The 22,542-nt window shown below is 36.8% G+C and overlaps 2 pseudogenes; one reads left to right on the top strand and one right to left on the bottom strand.

Moving 5' to 3' along the window:
* LOC140516782 (olfactory receptor 5W2-like) overlaps window positions 1-22,542 on the bottom strand; it is a 197,441-nt pseudogene that overhangs the window by 149,951 nt on the left and 24,948 nt on the right.
* On the top strand, window positions 7,559-8,487 carry LOC140516564 (olfactory receptor 5AR1-like; annotated as a pseudogene).

The raw sequence follows: 22,542 nt of genomic DNA, 5'->3' as shown, positions 1-22,542 counted from the left end.
ATAGAAAAAGCTACCACATATATTTGTATTAGTATAACTCTTAGTGGAATAATTGAGATCTCATTTCTTACATAGGTAGAACAGTAGATAGAGTGTTGGACTTGGAGTCAAACAGGCCTGATTTGGAATCTGGTTTCATACACTTGGAACTTAATTAAGTATCACATGTGCTTAAGTTTCTGTTGATGTCTTCTTTCATTTGGCCAGACTTTAATTTTTCCACTTCGATTTATATGTTATGGGGTCAAAGAGAAGAGGAATATATTATAAATAGTGAAGATGATTTAAAAACAGAAAGTAAAGAATTAAAGCACATGTAAATAGAATATATCTTCAGTGAAAGCTAACTCTTTGAAAGAGACAATTTTGTTCCTATAACATAAGATCAAGAAAGGAATACATGGAAAATGATTTTTAAAAAGGAAACAAGGAACTAGTAAAGTCTTAATACGGTTGAGAGCCTTGTAAATAAAAGTAATTATTGTATACTCTTCTTTGAGCAGTCTTAAACTCCAGACAGTAAAACAAGAATAATAATCAGAAAGAAGGTAAGTGTTTTCTCCCTTTTCTTTTTATCCCCAGAAACTAAATATATAGCGACATTTTTTGTGATGCATGGTACACAGAATACTTTGCTAGGCTATAAAATGAAAATTCAGTTTAGAGAAAGTCCAGCTTTTCTCCTTAAGCACCCTACAATCTGAAAGGGGGATATGACACAAACTTGAATATATTGAGCAATACATAAGAAAAGACACTATGTGAAGTCTGAAGGAATAGGTGGAGGGATCCTAATAAGTAGTACCCCAATCTCCTATTATTGTTCTATCATTTATGCAAATGTGATTTAGTTTTCTTCTTCTCAATTATTTCAATTTATAGGTGTGGCTTGAATTACATTATAACCAATCTGGACCCAAGAATTTTCTAGTGTTTCTCATTGATAATTAGGGAAAATCAGAGGCTGGATTTCTTTTCTGCCACCATTCCTCCACTCCAAACTCTACATATTTTATATCCTTCTTGGAGTTATAATAAATATTACAAATCAATATTTATTTTGCTGTTGTGAAGGGTGTAATAATCTACTTCTTTGTGGTCTACTAAGGATTTTAGGACTTCTGAGCTGTAGAATGCCCATGCTCAGGCTTCCTTGCCTAATTACTCCTTTATGTTCACTCATTCTACGTATAGTTCATAAAAGTTCTAGGAATACTAATCCCCAGTCTCACTCATCCTGACAAGTCAGAACTCCCAAAACAAATCTAGTTTCATCATTCCAACATTATGCAAGTTTTCTTCTGAGGTACAATAGAAGCTCTTTCTAATACTATCAACTTAATTCCTAATCTAATGTGTTTCCCACAATATCAGTCAATAATTATCTTGCCTTCATTGTTAACAATCTAACAAATTAATACTCATTAGTTTCTATAAAGGAACAATCACTGAAAAAATATTGAAAGAATTGAATTAACCAAGTATTTTATTGGACTACAGAGATACATTTATCCCTCTGCCATCTTTGTCCCTGGGGAAAGTGATCTCAAAATTTACATTGTTGCTATAAAGTATCTTGATGGCTGGATGAGTCACTTTCTTTTCTGAGTAGGATGTATCTTATTGGATGCCTTTGATCAGGTGCTATATTGAGTCAAGCAGACAATTTCTCTTACACCTACTCAGGCTCAAATTAGGATAATTTCTGGTATGGATTTGATTTCCTGAACCTTTTTTCTTTCAAAGGTCACAAAATCTCATTTTTTTTGTTTTCCTTTTGTATTTTATTTGTTTGTTTTTTAACTTATCCTCCACTTAAAAGTAGAAAAGGACAAGAAAGATTTGGAATTTATATGCACTTCCTGATCTACAGTTTTCCTACCAACCAGGTGAGAAGAGATCTAAGATCCCTCCCAAACACAAATCCTCCCTGTAGTTCATTACTCTCTCTCTCATACTGCCATGAAGAGGAAAAGTAATAGCATTACTTTGGCTGTTGGTGTCTATCGAATGCATATATTGGGAGGAGAAAGGGAGAAATGGAATGGGGCAAATTATCTCTCATAAAAGAGACAAGTTAAAGACTTTTCAGTGGAGGGAAAAAGGGGGGAAACGAGCGAAAATACATGTAGCTTACTCTCATCACATTTGGAAGGAAAAAATGCACACTCATTTTGGTATCAAGACCTATCTTACAATACAGGAAAGTGGAGGAGAAGGGGATAAGCAGGGTGGGGGAGGGTGATGGAAGGGAGGGCAATGGGAGAAGAGAGCAATTAGAAGTCAACACATCTTGGGGAGGGACAGGGGCAAAAGAGAATAGAAGAAATGGGTGGAGTAGGATAGTATGGAGGGAAATATAGTTAGTCTTGCACAACACGACTATTATGGAAGTCATTTGCAAAACTACACGCATATGGCCCATATTGAATTGCTTGCCTTCCAAATGGGGATGGGTGGGGAGGGAGGGAAGAAGAAAAGTTGGAACTCAGAGTTTTAGGAATAACTGTTGAGTATTGTTCTTGCATACAAGGGAATAAGAAATACAGGTAATGGGGTATAGAAATTTGTCTGGCCCTATAGGACAAAAGAGAAGACGGGGATAAGGGAAGGGATGTTAGAATAGAGGGCAGATTGGTGATAGGGGTAATTAGAATGCTCGGCCTTTTAGGGTGGGGGAGGGGAGAAACGAGGGAAAATTTAGAACTCAAAATTTTGTGGAAATGAATGTTGAAAACTTAAATAAATAAATTTAAAAAAAGAAAATGGTTGTAGAATATCCATGTATATTCTGACACCCATATGTAGGACTGTATAAGACACGACATACCCCACGTGTTCATAAGGACTGTGTACTTATTTGACAATCTCCTAGTGCACATATCAGCTCTTTTCCTTTAGCGTTCTCACAATACTCTTCAGTATTTTTCTGTTTCACTCCCAGGACCTATGTTCTTTTGTTATCAAACTGTTTTTCATATATTTTACCTGTATCACATCTGCCCACCCACCCCAAAATTATATGTTTTTACTGATATCTAGATATAGATATAGATATATATCATGTTTTGGCCTCAAATTAAATTTAAGGTCCTTAATGACAGAAATTGTTTCTTTTTTTCCTTTATAAGCCCTACATTTGTCACACTACCTGTAATATGCTAGGTGTTTTAAAATTTCTTGTTGAATTCCTTAGAAATTAATTATGATCCAAACTCCAGTGTCACAGTGGTGACCTAGGCTTTGTATCTCCTAAAGCTGACAGGTGAACCTGGTTACCAGTTCAGTAATTGCCTGAATCACAGAGTAACTAGCCTCTTTTCATACCTTCAAAGAACTATAATTTTTAATATCTAGATGTGGTTCTATCATGTTTATGAAAATGATGAACAAATTATATCATAAACATTATTAGTTCCTGATGGGTACATTCCAAATTCCCATGTGTCTGTTTTCTTAGGGACCTGGCAATTGGAAGTATTGCAGTTTGAGAGCATTTTGAATGATCTCAGCAGGGAAGTGACTTTTTGGAAGACTGAAAGTCAAATATAAAAGTTTCCCAATTCTTCTCAGAAAGCATGAGTTGCATCTGGGACATTGGAAGTAGTGCCCTTGTCTAAATGAGGTTTTTTCTCATTAATTAGAAAATGTGATGTGTTTGATTCTCAGGTCTTAGTAGCCCAAGAGAAGTCAAAATTGCCTAAGTCAATTTTCCCACTAAAAAGTCAGCCATCTAATGCGAGCTACAGCTTACAAAGAAAGCAGATAAACTGGATCATTTGGTAAGTACTCTGGATTTGAGAGAACTGCAAATACAAGTCAGGAGAATCCCCCTTTAAAAAAAGTTTGAGGCACCTTCATTTATCACATAGTAGTTAGTTCTTTAATTTTAATTTATATTTTTCCTGGTGCACGCGCGCACACACACACACACACACACACACACACACCTATTGATTATGTGACAATCTAAAAAGAGAAAGGTAAAATTATTTGTAAGATCTAACAATATGAAATACTTTTAAGCCAAACTCAACTACCAGAAATGCAGTTATAAATTGATTTATGAGAAGTGAAGACTGTGACAGTGCAGTTCACCAACATAGAAAAGTCCTGGAATAAAGTCAAAATCTCTCTAGACTTGATTTAGTTGTGTGACTTCTCTAGGAATGGACTTCCTAATCTAAAAAATTAAAGAATTGAAATGGTCTCTCCAGTTCCTTGCAGTTTTAAATCCTATCATATTTTAATCATAGACCAAGGAGCCATGTTCTTTTTTAGACCTATCTTTCTTCTGTTTCTGACTAAATTTATCATCTCTGATTAAATTATTTAATCTATTTGTTCTTATTTCCCAAATTGAGGTTAGCGGTACATCCCCTATCAAGTGCAGGTGGCTGTGAGGGACAAATGATAAAATTAACATTGAAAGTTATTTGAATCAGGCCTCATGATGCATGTATATAATGTCTCCTAGCAGTCAAGGCTGAGGCTGCTTATGGTGGAGAGTTCTGAAATTCATTTGGACTAACAAAAATGAAACAGATGTTTTCATTTTGTGCAATGACAATATGGTGCTACCTTTAAATGGAGTAGGAACCACTTCATTAAGGCAAAATGATAAATGTGTTGAAAGAGAACAATTTCTCTAACCAAAAAAAAAAAACCTGAAAGATTTACTGGTGTATAACCGCAATATATATGAATAATATTACGTAAAAACAATAATATAATGTCTAAGCTGCATTGAAAGAAATAGTGCTGAAGACTAGAAAAAATGGTCACCCCCATTGTACCATGTCCTGGATAGACCATATCTGGGAAAGTATGTTGAATTCGGAATGCTATATTTTAAGAAAGACACTGAAAATCTAGAGAATGAGGCTGCTCATGGGTGCACACATGGTAATTCCTGTTACTGGAGAATGATGAGACTATTGAGACTAGAATTTATGAGCTGTAGTAGTTTAAAGTCTATGGCAAATAGTCAGTGAACCTGATCCCTAAAGGTTAAGTTTCCAGATGAGGAGAGTCACAGAGTTCTTTGAGGAAGGCCAGACTGGTGCAGGGTCAGTAGCAGAATGGACCAAAACTTTCCAGCTGATCATTAATAGGGTCAGACCTATGTGCAATCAGTGTACTTCCAATCAAGGCAAAATAGTCTAAAATGTATGATGATCAGGATGATAAGGATTTAAAAGCATAACATACTCAATAAAGCATAGATAAAGAGAAACCATTGCTTTCCAGACGTTAATAATTCATCATGTATTCTAACTATAATAAATTTAATAACTTGGAAGGAAGCAAAGAAGGTTTTTGAATAAAATCAAAGTGAATACACAAAATCTCACGAGTGTTGCACATAAGTACCTTAATTCCTCCATTAGAAGTATATTTACTCTTGTTTTAAACAGTACTCTTAGAACTTTAGTAGTCTCATTATCAAACCCTGAACAAATTACAATGTTTAGAGAGTGGCAGTCATAGGTAGATCAAGTGAAAATAGTAATTGGTGACCCCTGATAGGTAAATGAGAGACGGAATTGTTATACAAACCAGATACAGACTCAAAAATCTTAGTAACAACAAAAAGTATTTATTAAGGTCCCATAATATGTCATGTAATATGTTAAGCAATGATGGTACAAAGGAAAGGAGGGAGAAAGGTCAGGGGAAAGGACATACGGAAAAAGAGGGCTCTATAAGAGCCTACAGTCTTGTGAGAGAGACAAGATTCAAACAACTATGTACACTATAATTTGTGTATAATCTCAGAAAGATGGACTTATCATTAAGGGAAAACAAAAATGTTTTATTGAAGAAAGTGAAATTTAAACTGGCTTTATGGAAGCTAGGGAAGGCAGGAGATAGAGACAGAAATGAAGAAAATCAAGGAAGTGAGGGAAATTAAATACAATTGCAAAAATTCTGAAGTTGGAGTGTTTTATGTGATGAATAAACAAATAGATCAGGGTCAGTGGATCACAAAGATCACAAGGATCACAACGAAGGTATGGTGTAAGAAGACTGGAAATGAAGGAAGCTCTAGGTTATGAAAGGCTTTAAACACTAAACAGATCATTTCATATGGGATCCTGAATGTAATTAAAAGCCACTGGAGTGTTTTGAATTGGAGTAGGGTGGGTGATATGGTGGAATATGTGATTTAGGGATATCAGTTTTTCAGTTAAGTGGATGATAGTTTTGAGTGGGGGGAGAATTTAACTAGGAAGATCAAGAGAAGACTATTTCAAAAGTCCAAGAATAAGAATATGAAGGAAGTTTAATTCCAAAATAGTCACTGACATCTGTGACAATCATAGCTCTTCACATATGACTTTGACTCACTGAGCTTCTGATTACTCATCTGACAATTTGACTAAATGCCTAAGATCACTTTGAAATCTAAAATTCAAACAAATGCCAAATCTTGTCATTGCATTTTTATGACATTCTTCATAGAAGTTCCTTTCTCTCTACTCACAGAGTCACCATTTTAGTTTGGGTTTTCAATATGTCATGGCTGGACAATTACAATATCCTTCTACTTGGTTACCAAGAACTTAGTCTCTCCCTGCTCCAATCAATTCAGCAGCCAAGATGATTTTCTTAAAACATAGTTCCGTCCATGACGTTCCCTGCCTCTTCCTGCCTCAGTAAAATCTAGTTACTCCCTATTACCTAAATAATCAGATATAAAGTCCTTTACTTAGAATTTAAAGCACTTCATGGCCTCACTCTTTACTTCATTTCTCTTGTCTTTATAACTTACGTAATGATCCATTAGTACAATGCTAATTTAATTCCCTTCAGAAAAGCATACCAAATCATACCTCCATGCCCTTTCTGTACTTGAATATTTTCCCTCCTCACCTTTTCCTCCTAGAGTACATGGTTCTTCATGATTTATTTCAGAAATCATCTTCTGAAAAGGGAAGCTCTCCTGTTGCTTAAATCTTCTTCCTTAAAGATTCTTTCCAAATAGTCCATGTATATTGTCTCCCTGATTATGTTGTAAAATTGTGGAAGGCAACAAAATTTTCACTTGTGTCTTTACATCTCTGGCATAGATAATAATGATGGGGTGGGTGAGTGGGGCTACTAAGTGAATTACTCTTTACTCTTCACAATATGATGCAGTTCTTAATCTTCCTAGATATGAGGGAAGATAAGGATCATGACTACAATTCTGTTCTGAAATGACTGCATTTTAGGACAACCAGATGATTCCAGACCCACATTACCCTGTCCAGTTTCCACACAAAGTATTCCACGTCAGTGGTCAGAAACTCAAGCAGAAACAGGGTGGGGGAGTCATTAAAAAGTTGATAAGGATCCTGGCAAGCAGCCTATTGACTTAGAAAACTGCACACCTCTTTGTATTGTATTTTCATTTATTTATTGTGTCAAATATTGCCCAATTACATTGTAAGCTGATTCTGGTAACCTTGGGGAATGTTATGCCACTGGGTCTGTGTGTTCGACATCTTTTCTCTGTACCCTTAACATAACCATCCTTATTTTTACACAGACCAGAGATTAAAGATGACTTGAGATGGACAAAGAGAATAGTAGCACGGAGAACAATTTCTTTCTCCTGGGCTTCAGAGATCACTGAGAGCTTCAAGTTTTCCTGTTTTTAGTATTCTTTTTCATCTACTCCATGACCATGTTGGGAAACCTTGGAATGATTACACTGATCACAACCACTTCCCATCTACATAACCCCATGTAATTTTTGCTCGGTGTCTTATCATTTATAGATGCACGCTACTCTTCAGTCATTGCTCCAAAGTTGCTGGTGGCCTTGTTTTCAGAGAGGAAAGCTATTTTTCATAATGGATGTGCAACACAATTGTATTTCTTTTGTTCTTTGGTGGATACAGAATCTTTCCTCTTGGCTGTGATGGCTTATGACTGATATGTGGGAATCTGCAGTACACTACTCTATACAGTACTAATGGCCAAGAGAGTTTGAAGCAAACTAGTTTTTTGAGCTTTTTTGAGTGGAACCGTGAGCTCCATTATTCGCACCACAAACACATTCCCACTGTCTTTTTGTTCTATTGAAATTAACCATCTCTTTTGTAATAGTTCACCCCTTTTCTCCCTGTCTTGTTTTGACACTTATATTAGTGATAAAGTTTTGGTAGTTTTTGCAAGTCTTGTGGAAGCCATCTCTCTTTTGACTGTCTTCCTCTCTTATGCATACATCATAGTCACCATCCGTAAGACTGGTTCTGCTGAAGGGAGAAAGAAAGGCTTTTCTACTTGTTCCTCCCACCTGACTCTAGTTATCGTCTACCATAGGACTCTGATGTTCATTTATTTATGCTCTAGTACAGATCATTCTCTAGATATTAACAAAAGGGCCTCAGTCTTCTATACACTTGTTATCTCCATCCACTCATCTACAGCCTGAAGAACAAAGACATTAAGGATGCCTTATGAAAGGTAATCCAATAAAGAGTACTTTCTCAGTAAATATCTTGAAGAAGAACATTGGATATATTATGGATTAGTCAGCAGAAATGTAGACCCTGGCTTTATCTTAACTACTACTAATCGAGTGGACCAATGATACCCCTCTTTCGTTTTTTTTCCCTTTTTCCTTCCTTCTTTCTTCCTTTTGATCTTCTTCCTTCATTCCTTCTTTCCTTCCTTCCTCCCTTCCTTCCTTCCTTTCTTCTATTGTTCCTAGGATGTGTTCACATGCAGCAAAGATGCAGACCAAAATAAAATAGGCGCAATCCAACTCCTTTCATTTATTGCTCAGTGTTCCAATGCAGGCTCTGGATTTTGTACTTACATCTATTCCAAATCATGAAATGCATTTATGAAAAATATAACGTAAAATAATAGCACAGGGACTACTTTGGTTTCCTCTTTCATTCCTCATGTCTCAGCAATAGTTTTTAACATATAACTGACATGGAATAGATTTTTATTTCCTTGCATCGTACTGAATTGAACTAACTGGTTTAGACTGAATATTCCCATTCATTATTGTTCTAGTTTATATTTCTTTTTAAAACAGCTTTATTGTACTGGTTCTCATTCATTAGGTCTTGCTAACCTATCTAATCAATAGAACCTTCTTTGCCTCCCAATAATGAATTTGAAGGAGTTTTCTTTATTTCAAAATGATTCCAATTTCTTAATTTCAAATTCATTTATTTCCAATTTAATTCCAATTCTTTATTACAAATTTAAATTATTTCCTATAATTTCCAGTTATTTTCAATTTCGTAATCTTTAATTCCAATTAAATGTCCATTTAAATAAGTATTCAAGGAATCCACCCATCACCTGCTGAAACAAATCCAAAAAGAGAAATTCCTAGGAATATTTTGACCAAATTTCAGAGTACCCTGGTCAAGGAGAAAATATTGCAAGCAGCTAGAAAGAAACAATTCAAGATCTAGCAGCTTCTACATTAAGGGATTGAAGGGCTTGTAACAGGATATTCCAGAAGTCAAAGGAACTAGGACTAAAACCAAGAATCACCTACCCAGCAAAACTGAGCATCATACTTCAGGGAAAAAATGGTGTTTCAATGAAATCGAGGACTTGCAAGCATTCTTGATGAAAAGACCAGAGCTGAAAAGAAAATTTGACCTTCAGATAAAAGAATCAAGAGAAGCATGAAAGGGTAAACAGCAAAGAGAAGTCATAAGGGACTTACACACACACACACACACACACACACACACACACACACAGAGACAGAGAGCACAGAGTGAATTGAATAGGATGGGATCATATCTTTAAAAAAATGAAGGGGAGGAGCAAAGATGGTGAAGTAGAAAGACAGACATATGCTAGCTCCGAACCCACAGCCCATAAAATATCTTTAAAGAAGAACTCCCAACAAATTCTGGAGCAGCAGAAGCCACAGAACAAAGAAGCAGACAAGATTTCTGTTCCAGAGAGACCTGAAACCTGCGAGAAAGGTCTGTAGCTCCCCGGACCCGGAGTGGAGCCCAGCCCTGCCTTAGCCCCGCTGCATCGAGAGGAGTAGATCCCAGCAGGCTTCAGGGACAGAATCTCCAGCAGCTGCGCAGGTCCCTTCACCCACAGGTGACAAGGGTTGGTGAGAGAGTCTTTTTGGGTGGCCGACAGGGGAGTGGGGTGTCCCCGTGGCTCGGGCCCCCTTGGGAAGCAGCAGCGGGGGCAGCAGCAGAAAGGGGCTCCTCAAGCAGGCAGGAGCCCAGATCCATTGTTGAAGGTCTCTGCATAAAACCCCTGAGGGAACTGAGGCCCCTGTGGTGGCCCTGCCCCAACCTGAGCACCAGAACTTCATCTCACACTGAATAGCAGCCCTGCCCCCACCCAAAGCCCTGAGACTGGGAAGCAGCATTTGAATCTCAGACCCCAAGTGCTGGCTGGGCGGATTTGGAGGCGAGGTGGGGGTGGAAAGAAAACTCAGAAGTCAAGTCACTGGCTGGGAAAATGCCCAGAAAAGGGAAAAAAAACATAAGACTATAGAAAGTTACTTTCTTGGTGAACAGACAGTTCCTCCCTTCCTTTCAGATGAGAAACAACAATGCTTACCATCAGGGAGAGACACAGAAGTCAAGGCTTCTCTATCCCACCCATCCAAACTAAACATACCATGTGCTCAGGCCATGGAAGAGCTCAAAAAGGATTTTGAAAATCAAGTTAGAGAGGGGGAGGAAAACCTGGGAAGAGAAATGAGAGAGATGAAAGAAAAGCATGAAAAGCAGGTCAACATGTTGCTAAAGGAGACCCCCAAAAATGCTGAAGAAAATAACACCTTTAACAAAAAGCTAACTCAATTGGCAAAAGAGGTTCAAAAAGCCAATGAGGAGAAGAATGCTTTCAAAAGCAGAATTAGCCAAATGGAAAAGGAGGTTCAAAAGCTCACTGAGGAAAAGAGTTCTTTCAAAATTAGAATGGAACAGATGGAGACTAATGACTTTAGGAGAACCCAAGAAACCACAAAACAAAACCAAAAGAATGAAAAAATGGAACATAATGTGAAATATCTCATTGGAAAAAACAACTGACCTGGAAAATAGATCCAGGACAGACAGTTTAAAAATTATGGGCCTACCTGAAAGCCCTGATCAAAAAAAGAGCCTAGACATCATCCTTCATGAAATTATCAAGGAAAACTGCCCTGAGATTCTAGAACCAAAGGGCAAAATAAGTATTCAAGGAATCCATAGGTCACTGCCTGAAAGAGATCCAAAGAGAGAAACTCCTAGGAACATTGTGACCAAATTCCAAAGTTCCCAGGTCAAGGAGAAAATATTGCAAGCAGCTAGAAAGAAACAATTCAAGTATTGTGGAAATACAATCAGGATAAGACAAGATCTAGCAGCTTTTACATTCAGGGATCGAAGGGAGTGGAATAGGGTATTCCAGAAGTCAAAGGAACTAGGACTAAAACCAAGAATCACCTGCCCAGCAAAACTGAGTGTAATACTTCAGGGAAAAAAGGTCTTTCAATGAAATTGAGGACTTTCAAGCATTCTTGATGAAAAGACCAGAGCTGCAAATACAATTTGACTTTCAAACACAAGAATGAGGACAAGCATGAAAAGGTAAACATCAAAGAGAAGTCATAAGGGACTTACTAAAGTGGAACTGTTTACATTCCTACATGGAAAGAAAATATTTGTAACTCTTGAAACTTTTCAGTATCTGGGTAGTGGGTGGGATTACACACACACACACACAGACACACACACACACACACAGAAAGACAGAGAGCACAGAGTGAATTGAATAGGACGGGATCATATCTTTCAAAATTGAAATTAAGCGGTGAGAGGGAAATATATCAGGAGGAGAAAGGGAGAAATGGAATGCGGCAAATCATCTCTCATAAAAGAGGCAAGCAACAGACTTTTTAGTGGAGGGAAAAAGAGGGGAGGTGAGAGAAAAACATGAAGTTTACTCTCATCACATTCCACTAAGGGAAGGAAAAAATGCACACTCATTTTGGTAGGAAAACCTATCTTACAATACACGAAAGTGGGGGAGAAGGGGATAAACAGGGTGGGGGGGATGATGGAAGGGAGGGCAATGGGAGGAGGGAACAATTTGAAGTCCATACTGTTGGGGAGGGACAGGATCAAAAGAGAGAATAGAAGCAATGGGGAGCAGGATAGGATGGAGGGAAATATAGTTAGTCTTACACAACACGACTATTATGGAAGTCATTTGCAAAACTACACAGACATGGCCTATATTGAATTGCTTGCCTTCCAAAGGGAATGGGTGGGGAGGGAGGGATGAAGAGAAGTTGGAACTCAAAGTTATAGGAACAACTGTCTAGCACTGTTCTCGCTACTAGGAAATAAGAAATACAGGTAAAGGGGTATAGAAAGCTATCTGGCCCTACAGGACAAGCGAGAAGTTGGGGACAAGGGAAGGGAGGGATGATAGAAGAGAGGGCAGATTGATGATAGGAGCAATTAAAATGATTGGCGTTTTGGGGTGGAGGAGGGGAGAAATGGGGATAAAATTTGGAACCCAAAAGTTTGTGAAAATGAATGATGTAAAGTTAAATAAATAAATAAATTTGAAAAGAAAAAAGAAAAGAAAATACCAAAACTGAATAGAGAATTTGACTTTCAAACAAAAGAATCAAGTCAAGCGTGAAAAAGTGTACAGAAAAGAGAAATCATAAGGGACTTACTAAAGTTGCACTGTTTACATTCCTCAGTGGAAAGATAATATTGTAACTCTTGAAACTTTTCACAGTATTTGGGTAGTTGAAGGAATTATAAACTTATACGTAGACAGAGAGCACAGAGTGAGTTGAATAGGAAGGAATGACATCTAAAAAAATAAAATTAATGAGTGAGAAAGGAATATATTGGGAGGAGAAAGGGAGAAATCGAATGGGGCAAATTATCTCTCATGATAAAGACAAGAAAAGGTTTTTCAATGGAGGACAGAAGAGGAAGGTGGGAGGGAAAATGTGAAGCTTACTCTCATCACATTTGGTTTAAGGAGCGAATAGCAAGCACACTCAATTTGCTATGAAAATCTGTCGTACCTATAGGAACGTTGGGGAGAAGGGGATAAAGAGATGGGGGGAATGATGAAAAGGAGGGCAAATGGAAGGAGAGAGTAATTAGAAGTGAACACTTTTGGGGGCAAGCAAGGTCAAAAGAGAGAATGGAATAAATGGGGGCTGGATAGAATGGAGGGAAATACAGTTAGTCTTACACAACGTGACTATTATGGAAGACTTTTGCAAAACTACACACATATAGCCTATACTGAATTTCTTACCTTCTCGCTGGTGATGCTTGAGGAGCAAGGAATGGAGAGATGTTGGAACTCAAAGTATTAGGAAAGAATGTTAAGAATTCTTTTTGCACAGAACTGGGAAATAAGAAATTCAGATAATGGGGTTAGAAATCTATCTAGCCCTACAAGAAAAGAGAGAAGATGAACATAAGGCAAAGGAGGTGTGTGATAGAATGAAGGGCATATTGGGGGAAAGGACAATCAGAATGCATGACTTTTTAGTGTGGGGGGAAGGGGAGAGATGGGGAGAAAATTTGGAACTCGAAATTTTGTGGAAATGAATGTTGACAATTAAGAATTAATAAATAAACATTAAAAAAGGAAAAAAGGATTATATAATTTGATTCACACACCAAAACACTGAAGTACAGTTTATTAGTGCATTTTACAATTGAGGAAACTGAGGCAAATTGTGGTTAAGAGACTTCTTCAGGATCATGCAGCTAGTAAACGTCTGAGGCTGTACTTGATCTCAGATCTTCCTAACCCTAGATTGCTTCACACATTCTTTCACATTCTGTCTCAATGTAGTAAACTAGTTCATCCCTGCTGCACATTATATAAGCTGTAACACACCTGAAAATAACAAACATTGGTGAAAAGATTATTTTTACTTTTCTGAGAGATGTTTCATAATGCAGTGGAAAATCCTACTGAATTTGAAGTCATAAGTTGAGTTCAGACTTCAATATTCCATTCACTTGCACGCTTTTGAATCATTGACAAGTTACCTCATTCATCGTCTATACAAGGAAAAAATGGGACTAGTAAGCCCTATAATACCTTGCAACTTCTCAAATAAGACACTATAAAATGAAAGGTTGGTGCAGCTAGTTGTCTCAGTGTAGAGAGAGCACTCTATGCCTGGGGTCAGTTAGACTCATCTCCTATGGTTTTGATTTTATTATTGCATCACAAGGAGGATCCTGTGCTATGATCAACCAGTCTTGCTGTTCCTATATTATTTAGTCAGAAGACATTGTTACCACCCTTCATGATATTCAACATGTTATGTCAGAAACACAAATGCCTGACCCAAAAGAGTACTAGTGGAATCCCTCTACTTGGTGCACTTAATTACAAGGTAATGGGTTATTCAAGACTATAGACAAAATGTCTTCACTTGCAATAGGTATGACTTTTTTTTGTTGTTTTTGCATTATGCATTCATGCACTAACTGTGTAAGAGAGTAACATCTAATAATCTTTTCTTGTTGTACAATTCTCATTATGAAGACATAATAAACCTTCTATACTTTTTAGTAAAAGATTTTTAGATAAGTGGTTAAATGGAGAATGGGCTCATCCCTCCACCTTAATCAGAATAGGGGAATTGATGACAAAAATAATCATGTACGAAAAGGAGGTGCTTTAATATGAAAATCGGGAGAACCAATCAGATTCTTTTTTGTGACCACTGACTCCACCTTGTGCTTCCATATATATTCTCCTCCATGTTTTCTGTTATTCATCCACGGGAAGATAAATAATATAATCCATCTATTGTTTCACACGTCCAAGTGGATGTAATCATTCAACATCTTTTCATTTTATGAATAGTGGATCCTGAAATTTATTCCTTCCACTCCCAATTTGGAAAGCTCCTGATATTTTCTCCAATTAGAAATTATATTATCTAACTTTATGCTTTGGTTTTTATCTTGCTTGATTGTTTCTAATATAATTAGTTCATCTGGTTTCATTAATTATTTTTCATGCATAAAAGTCTTGCTCACTCTGTATTTTGGGTCTTTGACCTCACTAAGGAGTCCATTGACTTATTTATTCTGAATGCTTAGCTAATAAATTACTTTTTCTTAGATTGTTTATTAAGTTATTATTAACTCTTCACACACCTCTTTCCTTACCTCCTCATTGACAGTGCAAGCAATTTGATATAGGTCATTCATGTGCAGTTATGCAAATATATTTCCATGTTAGTCATGCACTACAGCAGTTTCATATAAGTACTATTAACTGTCCATTGTAAAACAGATGAAGAAAAGGAAAAAGAAGGAAGAGAAGGAGGAGGAGGAGGAGGAGGAAAGAAAAGAGGAAAGAAAGGAAGGGAGAAAGAAATTAAGGGAGTAGGAGAATGGCCATGTTAAATGAGTTCTTTCTTGTTTGTTTCAGTGATCTTTTAGGACTTGAAATCTTCTTTTCTTTTTCTTAGCTCCCCGTCGATTTTATTGTTCAGCAGAGGAACCATAGTATGATTGTGATAACAACCAAATCTCAATTAGAAACAACTGTGTTCTTATCCTTTTGTTTTTTTTTTCATCAATTAATATTTTCAATTCGAGATTTATTATTTCAATAATGCTCTCAGAGAGAAAGGTGATTTCTTACAATGGCGGTGCAATGCATTTTTTCTTGATTTGTCCCCTGGAGGATTCAGAGTTCATCCGTTTGTTGTTATAACAAACCTACTGACTGCTCTAGATCTTATGTCCAAAAGTTTTGGGGGCGTGGAGTATTCTGATCTCCACAATTCATACTGAAAATACCAGTTTTCTGTCTTTCATTGTTCTCTTTCTGCCCCCGTTCCACCCTTACACTTATATTTATGATTTCATCCTGATTCATTGGAAAGTACATGGGGCCTGGATTCCTGAAATCAAACTTTGTCTTGGATACTCACTGTATTATGACTCATAGGCAGTCACATGAGATTTAACACCCTCAATTTCCTCAACTTTAAAACAGGAAAAATAATATCTTCACAGAGCTGTTGTAGTGATCAAATGACCAAATCAAATTTTTCTTACTCTCTGTATCTCCTTCCTACCACCTGACATAAGCAATGTAGTCTTCTTTCCTATTAATAACAGAAATTAATAATTTTTTATTGTTATGATGATTTCTTCCTCTTTTTTTCTCTGAAATACTTTAATTTTTTAAGCATTTGGAAACAATATTCATTTTGTCCATCTTTTTTTGTTTGTTTGCAGGTTAAATTCACAGTCATCTTTCCAGAATGAGTATCAAGATAGGTGTAACCGTGACTTTTGTTACCTTTTTCGTTAAGTCTTCCTTGAATCCCCTACAGAAGATTTGAAAACCAGCCTCTGAACCTTAAGAACATTTGTGTATATCTTTCTTTTGCAATACTTACAGTATATGTAATTGCAAATTTATTTGTTTCTAAGCTTTATCTACCCTAGTACACTTTAAACTCTTTGTAGGATTATTTTTCCAACATGGTATCTGAGATTGAATTAAGCCCAATTAACTTTTTTATCTGATTTTATATTTCTTGAAAGAATAGATTACTATTGATATTTTTCATGCTTAAAAATTTAATTTGCCCATGAACAGAAAAAAACTTTTAAAAATTCTTGTTTTGATTTTATTCTAATGCTTATTAATTATAAACTCAAGAGATTGTGCAATAATTACTCTTATTGGTTTCTGGTATTGGGCCTCTTTTATTAGCTAAAGTGGTCCTCATCAATTTATTGTTCTTTTGATTGACTCATATTCAAACAATTTTTCAGCTCTTTTCAGTAGGCTTGATCACTGACTATCACTTAATGGTTTCTATAGAATTCCTCTCTACTGGCTGAGGAAATAGAGGGTATCATTAAACAGTTCCCTTCTAAGTACCCACTATTCTGATAATTGAGAAACACTGGAATAGCCATTGAATCCTCAAGTGTGAATTTTGGGACTTAAACTTGGGTTTATCATCTCCATTTTCATATTGTTAAATCAATGTCTCAAGGTCCCATAACACAATGTTTTCAAAACTTCAAATATGTATCCAATTTAATCTTTCTTGCCCTTTTCACTTTGTATCAGGAGCTGTCATGATAGACTTATGATGCAGACCTACCCTTCAAAATGGATGTTAATAACCCCATGGAGTTATTAACTAGCTTTTTCTCCATGCTCATTAACTTAGATCTAATGAGGATTTAGAATAAACAATTCTACTGGGACCATTACAGCAACAATAACCTTCATAGGCAAAGACAGACTAATGAAGTTGTTACCAAAACACATTTCATTTCTTTTTCATTTCTGCTCTGCCTAATGGATCCCATTGAACTTTTACAGACTATCTTTCCTTGTAAACTCTCTGATGATTATATTATAATTATATAATTATATTTCATCCTATTGATATACCTGCGGAGAAAATAACAAGCCTTTAAAATAATCACCTTAATTTCTTTTAAAAACATTATTGTGAAAGTAGAAGAAATTAAACCAATGCATGTAGCAATCCCAAAGACCTAAGAGACAAATTTCTTGAGACTCCCATTTTCTTTTCGTCAAAATAATTGGATCCCTCAGTGTCTCAGTGTCCTTTGAGTATCTCTGTAACTGAAAGGTACGCTTTTAAGTCAAGGATTACTCTTAAATAAATTCTTGAATTTAAATGCACTTTTTTCTTGTATAAAGTTTATTAAAGGATTTTCTAAGCATATATAAGTATTTATATTTAATGTATTAAAAATCACCACTTCCATGTAGTCTTCTGCTTAGGAAACAGCAAATGAGTGAGAAATCCCAGTTACTTTATTGGTTTTCCCTTTTTCCAAAGGATAAGATGATCGGAGAGACAATTGACTATAACATTAAGAAAATGCTTTTTTTCATCCACGATGTTTACAAAATACCTGTGTCATAGGAAAATTATCTAAGGTATGCCAAAACACTGTAAAATATTCCTTAGTTTTGAGACTAAATTGCAAATTGTTCCCTGCATTTTATCACTTTGAAAATGATTTTCTGGAAGAAAAAAAGGAAAAATAACTTTCTGTAAAATGTGATACTTGGATTAGCATTGGGGATACTAGAGGGTAAAAAGATGATATCTAGATAGATATATATCTATAGCTATGCATTATAGATAGATAGAAATTTAAATATAATTGAATTCCTTTTAAATCATATGTATACACATGTACACACAAATTAAAGATAAAAAGCATTTTTCTTGGGTTATGTAGACCAACAATAAACAGTCCATCACACTCATACACATGCACGTGCACACACACACACACACACTAAACCTCCATATTGGATAATGACATTTTATTTCATGAACTAGATACTTGCCCATTTTTACGCTATATAAATTAAACCCTGCCACCAAAGTAGGGCCAGAGAGCACAATATCAAAGAATTAGAGGGACGATCTTGGATAAGAGTTATACAATAAAAAGAGGAACAGAAGTGATAGAAGACAATTGGATTCTGCTTTATGTCTTCATATTTTTGAAGGTATATAGTGATGTAGTTAAAGTAACTTTATCATCTTGGAAAAATCCCTTAACTTTTCTAGGTTTTGATTTCTTTATTCACAAAATTAGGGGCTCCTAAGAGGTAGCTTCCTAGCACAAGTCCTGTGATGTGCGCCTTGGGCATTAATGTGTTGCTTTTTAAATACTATGGAATCATTCAGGAAGGACCAAAGAGAAGATGTTCCAGTGAAGTTGTAAGGAGGGAAGGAAACAAGTATTTATTAAATACTAACTGTGTTTCAGGAACTGTGGTAAATATCTTACAAATATCACATTTGATCCTATCTGGAACATAGGTACCATTATTATCTCTATTTTGCACTTGAGGAAACTGAAGAAAATAGAAAATAAGTTATTTGCTCAGAATGACACAGCAAAGAAGCGTCTGAGGCCAGAGGTGAACTCAGGTCTTCCTGATTGCAGCTCCAGGGCTCTCTCCACTGCATCACTTGGCTGTAGAGAGACAGCAGTGGAATTTACACAGGGACACACTTACATTACGCAAAGAAATCAAATAAGTAGAATATACTATTGTCACTTTTTTTGTTTACACTGAATTTGTATCTTTCGGTAATGTAAAAGAACTTCTCTCTGCCAATAGAAATCAGTAGCTGGACTCCAATTATCTGTTTCTGAAGTCAGAATGTATATGCAGGTCACGAAATATGACACACTGTGGGGGAAAACATACTGGAGAATATTTAGATAAAAATCAATGTTGGTAGTAACAAAAAATATCTTGCTAGAGATAAAAAAAATTTATAAATCATATCACAAACTGAGTACAAGTGCAGTTTGGCAGTGATTAATTGATTTCATTTATCTGGATATCTGATGTACTCTCTGTAAAGAACAGAATTTAAAAAATCATTTTCTTTGTTATAATTATATTTTTATTTTTCAAAGAAATTTTTAAGAAATCATTTTTACATGTAATTGGCAAAAGTCATTGAATTAAATCAAATTAAAATGGTTAATAAAATTTTTTAATTTTCTTTTTAAATTTATTTCTTTCACTTTTAACATTCATTTTTATAAAATTTTGGGTTCCAAATTTTCTCCCCATTTGTTCCCTCCCCCACCCCAAAACAATGAGCATTCTAATTGCCCCTATCACCAATCTGCCCTCTCTTCTATCATCCCTCCCTTCCCTTGTCACCAACTTCTCTTTTCTCCTGTAGAGCCAGATAACTTTCTATACCCCTTTACCTGTATTTCTTATTTCCTAGTAGCGAGAACAGTGCTAGACAGTTGTTCCTATAACTTTGAGTTCCAACTTCTCTTCATCCCTCCCTCCCCACCCTTTCCCTTTGGGAAGGCAGGCAATTCAATATAGGCCATATCTGTGTAATTGTGCAAATGACTTCCATAATAGTCGTGTTGTGTAAGACTAACTATATTTTCCTCCAACCTATCCTGCCCCCTACTACTTCTATCCTCTCTTTTGATCCTGTTCCTTCCCAAGAGTGTGGACTTCAAATTGCTCCCTCCTCCCACTGCTCTCCCTTCTATCATCCCCCCACCCTGTTTATCCCCTTCTCCCCCACTTTCCTGTATTGTAAGATAGGTTTTCATACCAAAATGAGTGTGCATTTTATTTCTTCCTTTAGTCGAATGTTATGAGAGTAAACTTCATGTTTTTCTCTCACCTTAGCACTTTTCCCCTCCACTAAAAAGTCTTCTGCTGGCCTCTTTTATGAGAGAAAATTTACCCCATTCCATTTCTCTCTTTCTCCTCTCAATATATTTCTCTCTCACCGCTTAATTTCATTTTTTTACGATATGATCCCATCCTATTCAATTCACTCTGTACTCTGTGTGTGTGTGTGTGTGTGTGTGTGTGTGTGTGTGTGTGTGTAATACCACGAACTACCCAGACACTGAAAAGTTTCAAGAGTTACAAATATTGTCTTTCCATGTAGGAATGTAAACAGTTCCACTTTAGTAAGCCCCTTATGATTTCTCTTTGCTGTTTACCCTTTCATGCTTCTCTTGATTCTTTTATTTGAAGGCCAAATTTTCTTTTCAGCTCTGGTCTTTTCATCAAAAATGCTTGAAAGTCACAGTGTTCCTAGGAGTTTCTCTTTTTGGATCTCTTTCAGGTGGTGATCGGTAGATTCCTTGAATACTTATCTTACCCTCTGGTTCTAGAATATCAGGGCAGCTTTCCTTGATAATTTCATGCAAGATGATGTCTAGGCTCTTTTTTTGATCATGGCTTTCAGGTAGTCCCATAATTTTTAAGTGGTCTCTCCTGGATCTATTTTCCAGGTCAGTTGGTTTTCCAATGAGGTATTCCACATTATCTTCCATTTTTTCATTCTTTTGGTTTTGTTTTGTGATTTCTTGGTTTCTCCTAAAGTCATTAGCCTCCACCTGTTCCATTCTAATTTTTAGAGTACTCTTTTCTTCAGTGAGCTTTTGAACCTCCTTTTCCATGTGGCTAATTCTGCTTTTGAAAGCATTCTTCCCCTCATTGGCCTTTTGAACCTCTTTTGCCAATTGAGTTAGCCTATTTTTCAAGGTGTTATTTTCTTCAGCATTTTTTGGGTCTCCTTTAGCAAGGTGTTGACCTGCTTTTCATGCTATTCTTGCATCTCTCTCATTTCTCTTCCCAGTTTTTCCTCCACCTCTCTAACTGGATTTTCAAAATCCTTTTTGAGCTCTTCCATGCCCTGAGCCCATTGAATATTTATTTTGGATGTTTGGGATACACAAGCCTTGAATTCTACGTCTTTCCCTGATTATAAACATTGTTCTTCCTCATCAGAAAGGATGGGAGGGAATATCTGTTCACCAAGAAAGTAACCTTCTATAGTGTTATTTTTTTTCCCTTTTCTGGGCATTTTCCCAGCCAGTGACTTGACTTCTGAGTCTTCTTTCCATTCCCACCATGCCTCCAGATCCGCACAGCCAGGGCTTGGGGTCTGAGATTCAAATGCTGCTTCCCAGCCTCAGGGCTTTGGGCGGGGGTGGGGCTGCTATTCAGTGTGAGATGAAGTTCAGCTGCTCAGGTGGAGGCAGGGCCGCCACTCGGGGCTTAGTTCCCTCAGGGGATTTATGCAGAGACCTTCAACAATGGATCCAAGCTCCTGTCTCCTTGGGGAGCCCCTGTCTGCTGCTGCCTCCCAAGGGGGCCTGTGTTATGGAGACACCCTGCTCCCCTCTTGGCGAGCTGAAAAGACCCTCTAACTGACCTGCTGGAGATTCTACCCCTGAAACCTGCTCGAATCTGCTCCCCTCAGTGTCTCGTGGCCAAGGCAGTGCTGGGCTCTGCTCTGGGTCTGGTGTGTGACGGACCTTTCGTGTCAGTTTTTCAGGTCTCTCTGCAACAGAAATCTCTTCTGCTCCGTTGTTCTGTGGCTTCTGCTGCTCCAGAATTTGTTGGGAGTTCTTCTTTACAGGTATTTTATGGGCTGTGGTTAGGAGCTAGCATATGTGTATCTTTCTACTCCGCCATCTTTGTCAGTATTTGTGTAAAATATTTTAAACGTTTTTCTTGTAAAGAACGTATTATTGAATTATGATTTTTAATCCATTCTGCTATCCATCTCCATTTTATGGGACAGCTCAACCTATTCAAATACACAGCTATGATTACTATTTGTGTCTTTCCCTCCATCTGGTCCCTTCATTTATGCTTTTAGTTCTCCCTTCTCCCTTCCCCTCCACAATAGAGTTTTAATTTTTTACCACCACCTCCCCCAGTTTTCCATCCCTTCTTTCAGCCCCCTTCCCTTTTAATTCCCTTTTCCCTTACTACTTCTTCCCTCCCTTTTAGCATCCCCTCCCTTTTCTTTTCCCCTTCCCTTCCTACTGCCTATGGAGCTAATTGTATTTCTATACTTAACTGACTTTGTTAGTCCCTCCTTGAACCCAATCAGATGAGAGTAACTTCCAAATAATGCTCTTTCCCTCTAGTATAATATATATTTTTTGTCTGTTATTCTGTTGTAATTTACATTTTTCTGACCCCCTCCTTTACACATCTCCT

This window comes from Notamacropus eugenii, chromosome Y (assembly GCF_028372415.1).
Source record: "Notamacropus eugenii isolate mMacEug1 chromosome Y, mMacEug1.pri_v2, whole genome shotgun sequence".
Taxonomy (NCBI): Eukaryota; Metazoa; Chordata; class Mammalia; order Diprotodontia; family Macropodidae; genus Notamacropus; species Notamacropus eugenii.
The sequence above is the reverse complement of the archived record's forward strand: the minus strand, read 5'-3'. Positions and strand labels throughout refer to the sequence as shown.